Below are 12,321 nucleotides of genomic sequence, written 5' to 3' on the forward strand. Positions count from 1 at the left end.
GGCATTCAGAAATTGATCGCAACTTCGGCGTTATGAGAATATATTGTCGAGTGCTTATTCGGCTGATGGAATGGCACATTTTATCGAGTCAAAGATGACTTATATTGCTCTCCCGATGGGAGTATATGCAGGAGTTATTTATAACTCGAAATATACTCTTTTGCTCTTCTATCTTTCTTCTTTTCATTCTGTCTTTCTTTTTTATAATTTCATCGGGCACGCGAACAGCGTTCCCGATGGGAGTAGCTCCGAGGCTACAGCCAAGGACTTGTGCTTGGTTGTAGGCTCCACGCTTTATGCCGCTATATTTTCTTTCTCTCCCGAAGTTTTATAATTTCTCGGGTGCGCGAACGGCGCTCCCGATGGGAGTAGCCCCCGAGGCTATGAACAAATATTTGTATTTGATCATAGGCTCACGCCATTTCTATTTTGTCTTTCGTGATCTTTTCATTTTTTCAAAGTAGCCCCCGAGCATGTCGAAAAATGAGAAGTATATCTCCACTATCTTTATTATATTGCAGCACCGCGAGCCCGCCTCATTAAAAACCTTTCCGGCCCCACTCGGTGCCCCGAAAAGGAAAAGAGTGCGTCTGAAAACTCGCGGGCGTTTCAGTACATTGTATTTTTACAGAGGAGGACTATATTTAGAATCTAAGCGTAGAACCGCCTGAGCTGCGCCACGTTCCAGGGGTTTTTCTCGGGAACCCCTGTCTTCTTGTCCTTGATCCTGTACGCTCCTCCATCGATGACTTCCGTGACGACGTAAGGTCCCAACCATGGTGACTCAAGCTTCTCTGTACTTTGCTGGTTGAGCCGTAGGACCAAATCGCCGACCTGGAAAGATCTCGGCCGCAGTCGTCGACTGTGGTAGTTCTTCAGGTCTTGCCTGGTACTTGGTAACTCGTGATAGTACTTCATCTCGAGCTTCATCGAGTGCATCCATATCATCCTCCCGAACTTTTCGTGATGTTTCTTCGTCATACTCTGTTACTCTTGGAGAATCGTGCTCTATTTCAATTGGTAGTACGGCTTCAGCTCCGTGGACGAGGAAGAACGGGGTTTCTTGTGTCGCCGTATTTGGTGTTGTCCGGATGCTCCACAAAACACTTGGCAATTCTTCTGGCCAGGTGTGTCGAGCCTTTTCAAGCGGTCCTAGCAGACGTTTTTTAATGCCATTGCGAGATGATACCATTGGCTTTCTCGACTTGACCATTAGTTTGGGGATGTGCAACCGACGCGAAGTGCAATTTGATGCCTACTTCTGCACAGTACGCCTTGAACTCCTTCGACGTAAAGTTGCTGCCATTATCTGTGACGATGCTGTGAGGTACTCCAAATCGAAAAACGATGCCCTTCACGAACTTTATTGCTGATGCTGCATCTGGTGAATTTATTGGCTTCGCTTCTACCCACTTGGTGAATTTGTCGACAGCAACCAACAGGTACTCGTATCCTCCTGGCGAAGCTTTGTGCAACTTGCCTACCATGTCGAGTCCCCATTGGGCAAAGGGCCACGACAATGGTATTGGCATTAGTTACTGCCGCCGGAGAGTGCGGTTTTGCGGCAAATCTCTGGCACGCGTCGCAAGTTCGTACTATCTCTTTTGCGTCCTCGATTGCTGTCAACCAGTAGAATCCTGCCCGAAAAACCTTGGCTGCAATAGCTCGACTGCTTGCGTGGTGACCTATGCATATTCCTTCATGCACATCCTTTAGGATTATTCTTCCTTCTTCGGGTGTGACACACCTTTGCAAGACGCCTGAAATACTTCGCTTATATAACTCCCCTTTGACCACTATGAAAGCTTTGGATCGTCGAATAACTCGCCTTGCTGCAACTGGATCGTCGGGTATTTCCTTCCTGAGGATATACGATATGTACGCTTTCATCCAAGGGACTTCTACCATCATCACAAGTTCTTGGTCCTCTTCGTCCTCCACGGCTTCTTTGAGAGACGCCGAAGTTTTTTCTTCTTTTGCTTTTTTCTGCATCTTCTTCGGCTTCGTTGATCTCTCCGCTATTTCTTCCCAAAATCCGCCTGGCGGGATTGGAAGGCACTGCGACCCGATGTTTGCGAGGACGTCGGCTTCATCATTGCTCAATCTACGATGTGATTTACCTCGCATCCATCAAACAGCTTCTCAAGCTCATTGTACACCTCCTTGTATGCTATCATGCTATCATTGACCGCATCACATTGGTTCATAACTTGCTGAGCCACCAATTGTGAGTCGCCAAAGATTTTTAGTCGAGTTGCACCGCAAGCTTTCGCCATCTTCATCCCGTGTATGAGGGCTTCGTATTCTGCTTCATTGTTGGATGCGTTTGGGAACGTCATCCGTAGGACATATAAGTATCACTCCTGCGCCAGCTCCTTCTACTCTCTTGGATCCGTCGAAGTTCATGGTCCAAGTTCTCGACAAATCTGGGGGTCCCGTGTTTTGCAGCTCCATCCATTCTGCGATGAAGTCTGGCAAAACTTGCGACTTGAATGCCTTTCTTTTTTCATACGTGATGTCCCGAGGGAAAGTTCTATTCCCCAAAGGGAGACACGCCACGTAGCTTCTGGATTGTTCGGTATATTTGAGAGAGGTGCTTCATTGACTACTATTATCGGGTGTGCCGAAAAATAGTGGCGCAACTTTCTTGCTTGTTGTAATCACTCCATATGCTAGTTTACGATGCTGCGGGTACCGCTGTTTGGAAGGCGATAAAACTTCACTACTGAAATATACCGGCCTTTGCACTCCATGGAGTTTTCCTTCTTCTTCTCTTTCGACTACTAGCACCGTGCTAACCACCTGGGGTGTGGCTGCGATGTACAACAGGAGAGGTTCCTTTTCCTTCGGCGCCACCAGGACTGGTGGTGTCGAGATTGTTCGTTTCAGATCCTCGAAAGCTCTATCGGCTTCTTCGTTCCACTGGAATTTCTCCCCTTGCTTTATCAAGGCGTAGAACGGTAGTGCTTTTTCTCCCAGCTACGGCGACGAATCGCTAAAAGCTGCGACTCGCCCAGTTAATTGTTGTATTTCTTTTAACTTGGTTGGCTTCCTCATCGTTACGATGGCTTGTATTTTGTCGGGATTTGCTTCAATCCCTCTTGCTGAAACTAGGAACCCAAGAAGTTCTCCTGCTGGGACGCCGAAAGAGCACTTCGTCGGGTTCAGCTTGAGGCAGAATCTGTCGAGGTTATCAAAAGTTTCCTTGAGATCTTCGATCAGCGTCGTCCCCTTTTTTGATGTTATGACTACATCATCAATGTATACTTGCACATTTTTTCCAATCTGTGTTGCCAAACACTACGCATCATCCTCTGATATGTTGCTCCCGCGTTTTTCAAACCAAAAGGCATTGTTTTGTAGCAAAACACTCCGTAAGGTGTGATGAACGCTGTTTTTACTTCATCTTCTTCTTTTAATCTAATCTGGTTATAACCAGAATATGCGTCCAAGAAGGAAAGACGTTCGCATCCTGCCGTGGAGTCGATAATTTGGTCGATCCTCGGGAGGGAAAGTGATCCTTTGGACAATGTTTATTGAGACACGTAAAATCGACGCACATGCGAAGGACTTTAGTGTTTTTCTTTGGCACCAACACTGGATTTGCTACCCATGTGGCCTCTGTATGCAGCTCTTTGATAAAACCAGCTTCTCTCAGTCGATCAATTTCTGCTTTGCGGTTTGGTTCCGAAAAACGTCGCAAAGGTTGTTTGATTGGTCTCGCTAGTGGATCCAAGTTTAGGTGGTGCTCGGCAAGTTCCCTGGGTACTCCTGGCATGTCAGCTGGACACTATGCGAAGATTTTCCAGTTCTCAGGGAGGAACTCGACGAGCGCGCTTTCCTATGCGAGGTCCATGTCACTTGCGATGGATGTCGTCTTTTTTGGATCCGTCGGGTGAATCTGCACCTCCTTAGAATTTTTCTCAGTGTTGAAAGTTGATTCTTTATTTGGCCTTCCAACGTCGGCAGCACGTCGTAGTCGGTCATGAGCCTTGATGCCAAATACTCAGCTTGCATCCCGAAAGTTTCGATGAGTCGATGAAAATCCTTGTCACATTTATCGGCTAGGGCGAAGCTTCCTTTGATTGTGATTGGTCCCTTAGGTCCGGGCATCCTCCACAATAGGTACGTATAATGTGGTACCGCCATAAATCTAGCATATGCCGGTCGTCCCAACAGAGCGTGGTATTGTGACGGGAAATCTACGACTTCAAACTCCAATTTCTCGATTCCGTAATTTTCTCGGGTCCCAAAGCCGAACGTCGAGATTAATCTTCCCCAACGGATAGCTTGGCTTCTCCGGTGTGATGCCGTGGAATCTCGTGTCACGTTGGCTTCAAGTTTGCTAGGGATATGTTCATCTTCCTTAATGTATCTGCGTACATAAGGTTTAGGCTGCCGCCACCATCTATAAACACGCGAGACACGTCAAATCCTGCGATGACCGCCGGTAGTATGAGTGCTCGATCGCCACGGTCGAGGAACTTGCTTGCGGATGATCTGCTATAGTGAAGCCAATGTCTTGCCCTGACCAATTAAGGTACTCAACTCGTTGGTGGAGGCATTTTCTCTCGCCATGAACACCTGTCGCGAGATTACTTTCGAGTTCTATTGGATGGCCTTCCCTTCGAATCATCGAGACCGCTCCATTAGAGTTGGGATCAACGTAAGGTGGTGGTGCAGGCGCCGCCGCTATTCTTAGCTGATGTCGATTGTCATCTGTTATCGCGGGAGGAGGTGGCAAGTGAACCTCACTTCTGGGTTCTCGAGGATTTCTTTGCGCTGCCTGAGCGTTAGCATGCCCTGCATATCTCAGCATTGCCTGGAAATTTCGACAATCCTTCTGCAGATGTCCCGACTGTCTTTTTCCGTTGCTGTCGAGGAAAAAGTGCATCTGACACGGCCCGTTCATCATTTCTTCGGGAGACACAAAAGGCCTCTGGAACCTTGGCCCGCTATTTTGCCTATTGTGTCGAGATTCATCTCTATTGTCGCCTCGTTGCTCATTACTTCTCTGGTAATCATCTATGTTGTTTCCTCCTGCACTTGCTCGGAAACCAGCCGAGATTTGTCCTGGAGCATCATAACTCGAGTACTGCCGAGGAAATCGTCGCCTTGGTTGATAATTTCGACCGCGGTCCTCCTCTGGCGACCTATGCCATTTGTTGTGGATAGCATCTTCTCCATCTGCCCATCTGTTTGCTATTTCCATTAATGCAGATACTGTCTTTGGATTGGTCCTTCCCAAATCTTCGACAAAATCTCCACGCCTGATCCCTGCGACGAATGCATCTATTGCCCTCTCGTCAGATATATTTTCTGCCGAGTTTTTGATGATGTTCCACCTTTGGATATATTTTCTCATTGGCTCGTCTGGCTTCTGTCGACACGCCCGTAACTCCTCTAGAGATGCGGGTTTCTTGCAGGTGGACCGGAAATTCTTGACGAATATGTCCTCAAAGCTATCCCAGCTGTCGATAGACCCTGGAGGAAGCTTTTTGATCCAAGATCGTGCGGCTCCACTTAAATGCACTTGGATGCTTTGCATGGCTGTTGCCCTGGTCCCTCCAGTTAACTTCACCGTCTCGAGGTAATCAACTAGCCAATCCTCTGGATCTTGCAGGCCGTCGAATTTCTTGAAATTATCAGGCAACTTAAATCCCGAAGGGACTCGAGTTTTTCATACTCTCCTTGTGAAGCACGGCAAACCGCACATATCCTCGTCGTTTAATTCTGGGGAATACCGTTGTTCCCTTCTGCTTTGCCGTGCTCTGTCTACCCTTGCTTGTGCTGTTGTGTCTCTTGCTCCACTTGTTCCTTCGACATTTGCTGCTGCTGCTGGTCGTGGACTATTTTGCCTTGCTGCTCCTTCTGGCGGTGTTGATGCAAACGCCGTTCCCATGGCTTCAGCTCCTGCCACTTCCATGTTGTACAGTGCCTCCCTTGGATCTCCTGGAGGTGGCCTAGATGCAAGGATAAAGGCTTGTGTCGCCATATACCCAGCTTCTGGTGTCTTGGGGATAATATTCCCTCTTGTGTCTATCGAAATAAAAGACATGTCGAGATTTTGAACCAGGTACTCTCTTTCTCCTTCAGGTATATGTTGCAATCTTGACCTTGCTCTGTTCCGAGCTTCTCTGTGGCTATCTCCCGAGGTTCCAGATTGTCGACTTAACTCCGCCCTTCGCCTGCTTGACGTGGAGGCTGCCTCCTTTCTTCTATTTAAAGCTTCTGTCTGTTTTTGCAATTCCCTTGCAGCTCGTGCGAGCCTATATTGATATGCTTGCAACTCTGCTGGCGTGGCTGTTGTAGCCATTGGTTCTGAGCCATCCATAGCTCTTGCGGCTCTATGCCGTGCTGCCTGCGGAAGCTGAACTCTATCGCGAGGCTCAGGGCCGACGTATTTACTGCCTAGACCTTGTCGCAGATTAGAGGGATCAACATATGGATTTCCCAAATCGTCGAAAGCCTCAGATGTTTCCTCCTGGTCACGGCTTGGCTCTCCGATAACATAAATCTGATGATACTTTGTATTCAGATCTATGTTGGGTTTGGTGACACCCTCATTTAGACTGGTGAAGACCTTGCCCATTGTAGTAGATTTGTCGATGAAGCTGTAGTCGTCGACACCGCTTGAGCCATCGCTTATATAGGAGTCCGCAGATGACTCAAACGACATGTCGCTGAAGATCTTGGCAAGTTTTTCTCTTGCCCTAGTGTTGATGAAGCGTGACGACGAAGTTTCTTCCTCTCCTGATTCGGTTGACGATGTATAACTTGAAAAATCGGAATCGACCGCCGACGATCCCGATGAAATCGGAATTTCGACACGATACGATCCTTCTTTCTCGACGCGAAAGTGAAACCTTTCGAACGTCACCTCCATAGGCTCCTCCAGATATGCATATGCATCCAAACGGGAGGGTGGGTGAGAAACAAAATCGACAAGACCAGTTGCGATCTGTTTACCTCGATCCATTGCGTTGTTTGCGGTTGATGAAGTCGACGATCTTGAACGTGCCATTGAGATCGGATCCTTGACGCCTCTAATTCCCACAGACGGCGCCAATTGACAAGGTATTAACTTATCAATGCCTACGAGTTGTAGACTAGGGTTTAGTTGGAAGTAGAGGGCAAGTAGATCTCGAAGGTTTCAGCCGAAAAGTACTCGACGATTATGAAACTAGGGTTTTAGAAACAATGATTCGATCCTCTCTTTGTCCCTCGACCCCCCCTTATATAGGAGGTGGTGCCGAGGGATTTGTATTGTACAGGTTACAGAGTCCGGGTAGGTTTCTAACTCCTCCCGCAAGATTACAAATATTACTTCCTATTACAACTCTAGCTTTCCTTAACAATATCTTGGGCTTCCGAATCTTCTTATTCTTCGAGTAGTGGGCCTTCAGTAAACCCCGGGTACTATCTTCGGCAGGCCCATTGGGGATGCCTATGTCACTATCCCCCTCAAATAAATTTTCAGGAACAATCCAATCAAAATTCTTTTCTAGAGCCTCATGCATTTCTATGAGCTTAAGAGGTATTGGTACTTTAGTCTCCCCCTCACAATTGGTTTTATTAGTGTACTTTAGCCTATCTTTTTCCATCTTTTCAAGGGTACTTGCAAAATTAGTATAAAAGCCAAGCATCTTATGTTTAATAAAGACTTTTCTAGCTTCTTTAGCTACATCACCAAATTCTTTAAGAAAGGTTTCTAAAACAAAATATTTCTTCTCTCCTTCTTCCATATCAGAAAGTGTAAGAAACATATGTTGCATTATAGGATTAAGATTAACAAATCTAGCTTCCAACATGTGCACTAAAGAGGCAGTAGCAATTTCATAAGTAGGAGCAAGTTCTACCAAGGATCTATCTTCAAAATCTTTAACCGTACTAACATGAGTGAAAAATTCTTCTATATTATCTCTTCCAATGATAGACCCACGCCCTACCGGTATATCTTTCAAAGTGAACTTAGGACGAAGCATGATGAAATAAACAAAGGTAAACTGATAAATAAAGTAAATGCAAGTAACTCATTTTTTTTGTGTTTTTGATATAAAGAAAGCAAACAAGACAGAAAATAAAATAAAGTAAAGCAAGACAATAAACAAAGTAAAGAGATTGGATGTGAGAGACTCCCCTTGCAGCGTGTCTTGATCTCCCCGGCAACAGCGCCAGAATTAGCTTGATGACGCGTGAAGCACACGTCCGTTGGGAACCCCAAGAGGAAGGTGTGATGCGTACAGCAGCAAGTTTCCCTCGGTAAGAAACCAAGATTTATCGAACCAGTAGGAGATGAAGGCCACGTGAAGGTTGTTGGTGAAGGAGTGTAGTGCGGCGCAACACCAGGGATTCCGGCGCCAACGTGGAACCTGCACAACACAATCAAAATACTTTGGCCCAACTTAACAGTGAGGTTGTCAATCTCACCGGCTTGCTCGTAAACAAAGGATTAAACGTATGGTGTGGAGAATGATGTTTGCTTGTGAAGAACAACGAGAGAACAAAGATTGCAGTAGATTGTATTTCAGATGTAAAAGAATGGACAGGGGTCCACAGTTCACTAGTGGTGTCTCTCCAATAAGATAAATAGCATGTTGGGTGAACAAATTACAGTTGGGCAATTGACAAATAGAGTGGGCATAACAATGCACATACATATCATGATGACTAATATGAGGTTTACTTAGGGCATTACGACAAAGAACATAGACCGCTATCCAGCATACATCTATGCCTAAAAAGTCCACCTTCGGGTTAGCATCCGCACCCCTTCTAGTATTAAGTTGCAAACAACAGACAATTGCATTAAGTACTGTGCGTAATGTAATCAACACAAATATCGTTAGACAAAGCATTGATGTTTTATCCCTAGTGGCAATAGCACATCCATAACCTTAGAACTTTCTGTCACTATCCCAGATTCAATGGAGGCATGAACCCACTATCGAGCATAAATACTCCCTCTTGGAGTATCAAGTATCAACTTGGCCAGAGCCTCTACTAGCAACGGAGAGCATGCAAGAACATAAACAACACATATATGATAGATCAATAATCAACTTGACATAGTATTCCATATTCATCGGATCCCAACAAACACAACATGTAGCATTACAAATAGACGATCTTGATCATGATAGGCAGCTCACAAGATCTAAACATGATAGCACAAGAGGAGAAGACAATCATTTTAGCTACTGCTATGGACCCATAGTCCAAGAATGAACTACTCACGCATCAATCCGGAGGCGGGCATGATGATGTAGAGTCCTCCGGTGATGATTCCCCTCTCCGGCAGGGTGCCGGAGGCGATCTCCTGAATCCCCCGAGATGGGATTGGCGGCGACGGCGTCACAGTAACTTTTCTCGTATCGTGGCTCTCGGTACTAGGGTTTTCGCGACGGAGAGAATAAATAGGCGAAGGGGCAGAGTCGGAGGGCGCCCGAGGGGCCCACCCCACAGGCCGGCGCGCCCCCCTTCCAGGCCGCGCCGCCCTAGGGTGTGGGGCCACCTTGGCCCCTCTCTGTCTCTCCTTCGGTGTTCCGGAAAGCTCCGTGGAAAATAAGACCGTGGGCTTTTGTTTCGTCCAATTCCGAAAATATTTCCTGTGTAAGATTTCGAAACCAAAAACAGCGAGAAAACGAGGACCGGCGCTTCGACATCTTGTTAATATGTTAGTGCCGGAAAATGCATCAAAATGATATAAAGTGTATATAAAACATGTGAGTATTGTCATAAAACTAGCATGGAACATAAGAAATTATAGATACGTTTGAGACGTATCAGCGGCCGATGCAACTGGTAGATGTGTGGCCACCAAAGACGTGACAGATGCGGTCAAGATTCTACCCCGGCCCAGCTTGGCTCCGATCCGATCATGTTCTCTTGCGCGGAGAGGCCCGAACAAACATTGGGTACTACGGCAGTGCAGTGGAGTGGGGTTGGAGTGGCGGCGTCGCCCTAGGGTAGCAAAGAAGGGGAGGAGGAATCAAATCCGCACGGTCGATTTCGTTATCCCTGACGTGCAGGGCCGGGTTAAAATACTAGGCCACTCGGTGCGACCGTGCAGCGCCCGCGTATACGCAGACGCGGCGCATAATTGGACCGCGTTTGTGTCTCGACGTACATGCCGGTCACTATGCGTCACGCCGCTGGCCTGGGTGCATACGCATATTTCGACCGCGTGGTCCGAAATAGTCGCTCTGTGTCCGTGAGTATAGATTTTTACCTCCTAGTTTGACGATTTCGACACTAGTTACCCCTGATGACCCACAAGTATAGGGGATCGCAACAGTCTTCGCGGGAAGTAAAACCCAATTTATTGATTCGACACAAGGGGAGACAAAGAATACTTGAAAGCCTTAACGGCGGAGTTGTCAATTCAGCTACACCTGGAAACAGACTTGCTCGCAAGAGTTTATCGATAGTAACAGTTTTATTGCAGTAGCAGTAGTAAAATAACAGCAGCAGAGTAACAAAGACAGCAGTAGTGATTTTAGTAAATAGCAGGATTAAAATACTGTAGGCACGGGGACGGATGACGGGCGTTGCATGGATGAGAGAAACTCGTGTAACAATCATAGCAGGGCATTTGCAGATAATAATAAAACGGTGTCCAAGTACAAAGCAATCAATAGGCATGTGTTCCAATTATAGTCGTACGTGCTCGCAATGAGAAACTTGCACAACATCTTTTGTCCTACCAGCCGGTGGCAGCCGGGCCTCTAGGGAAACTTCTGGATATTAAGGTACTCCTTTTAATAGAGTACCGGAGCAAAGCATTAACACTCCGTGAACACATGTGATCCTCACATCACTACCATCCCCTCCGGTTGTCCCGATTTCTGTCACTTCGGGGCCATTGGTTCCGGACAGCGACATGTGTATACAACTTGCAGGTAAGACCATAAACAATGAATATCATGATGAAACAATAACATGTTCAGATCTGAGATCATGGCACTCGGGCCCTAGTGACAAACATTAAGCATAACAAGTTGCAACAATATCATCAAAGTACCAATTACGGACACTAGGCACTATGCCCTAACAATCTTATGCTATTACATGACCAATCTCATCCAATCCCTACCATCCCCTTCGGCCTACAGTGGGGGAATTACTCACACATGGATGGGGGAAACATGGCTGGTTGATGAAGAGGCGTCGGTGGTGATGGCGGCGATGATCTCCTCCAATTCCCCGTCCCGGCGGAGTGCCAGAACGGAGACTTCTGGCTCTCGAGACGGAGTTTCGCGATGTGGCGGCGTTCTGGAGGGTTTCTGGCGACTTCGACTTCTCTCTGTGCGTTTTTAGGTCGAGGCCAATAAGTAGTCCGAAGGAGGGCGTCGGGGGCCAGCCGAGGGGGCCACACCATAGGGCCGCACGGGCCCCCCCTAGGTCGCGCCGCCTTATGGTGTGGGGCCCTCGGGCCTCCACCTGACTTGCCCTTCTGGCTCCGTGAGTTTTCTGGGAAAACAGGGCCTTCTGTCAAAATCCCGAGGTTTTTCCTGAAAGTTGGATTTCTGCACAAAAACGAGACACCGGAACGGTTCTGCCGAAAACGGCGTTAGTCCGTGTTAGTTGCATCCAAAATACACAAATTAGAGGCAAAACAATAGCAAAAGTGTTCGGGAAAGTAGATACGTTTTGGACGTATCAACTCCCCCAAGCTTAGCTTATTGCTTGTCCTCAAGCAATTCAGTTAACAACTGAGCGATAAAAGAACTTTCACGAACACATTTGCTCATATGATGTATATATTCTCATGATATGGCTAATACTTAAGCAGTCCATAATAAGATACATGCAAATAAGATCATCCAATAGCTATGTCAATCATGGAAAGGTACCAACAATTAATAATAAGCATCATGAATCATGTATATAAGCAGGATTGCAATGTTCATAAAAGAATATGATAGAGTGGTATCTCGCTTGCCCATATTTGATCAGCAAAACATAAATGCTCAGGCACCTCTGAAGTTCATAGAAATACTAGAAATAGTGATTGTCAAAGATAAAAGCATCAAAGTTGTACCACAATCAATCATATTTTGAGACAAGCATATTATACTAAGAATGACAGTTGTGCTCTCAAGAAAGTGCTCAAAGAAAGGATGGAGACACAACATAAAAGTAAAAGATTGACCCTTCGCAGAGGGAAGCGAGGGATTAACATGCGCTAGAGCTTTTCATTTGTAAAGCGAGGGTAAAATTATTTTGAGAGGTGTTTGTTGTTGTCAACGAATGGTAATGGGTACACCAACTACCTCGCCAACCGGACTTTCAAGAGCGGCTCCCATGAAGGACGTTATC

The sequence above is a fragment of the Lolium rigidum genome, chromosome 6 (assembly GCF_022539505.1).
Source record: "Lolium rigidum isolate FL_2022 chromosome 6, APGP_CSIRO_Lrig_0.1, whole genome shotgun sequence".
NCBI classification, from domain to species: Eukaryota; Viridiplantae; Streptophyta; class Magnoliopsida; order Poales; family Poaceae; genus Lolium; species Lolium rigidum.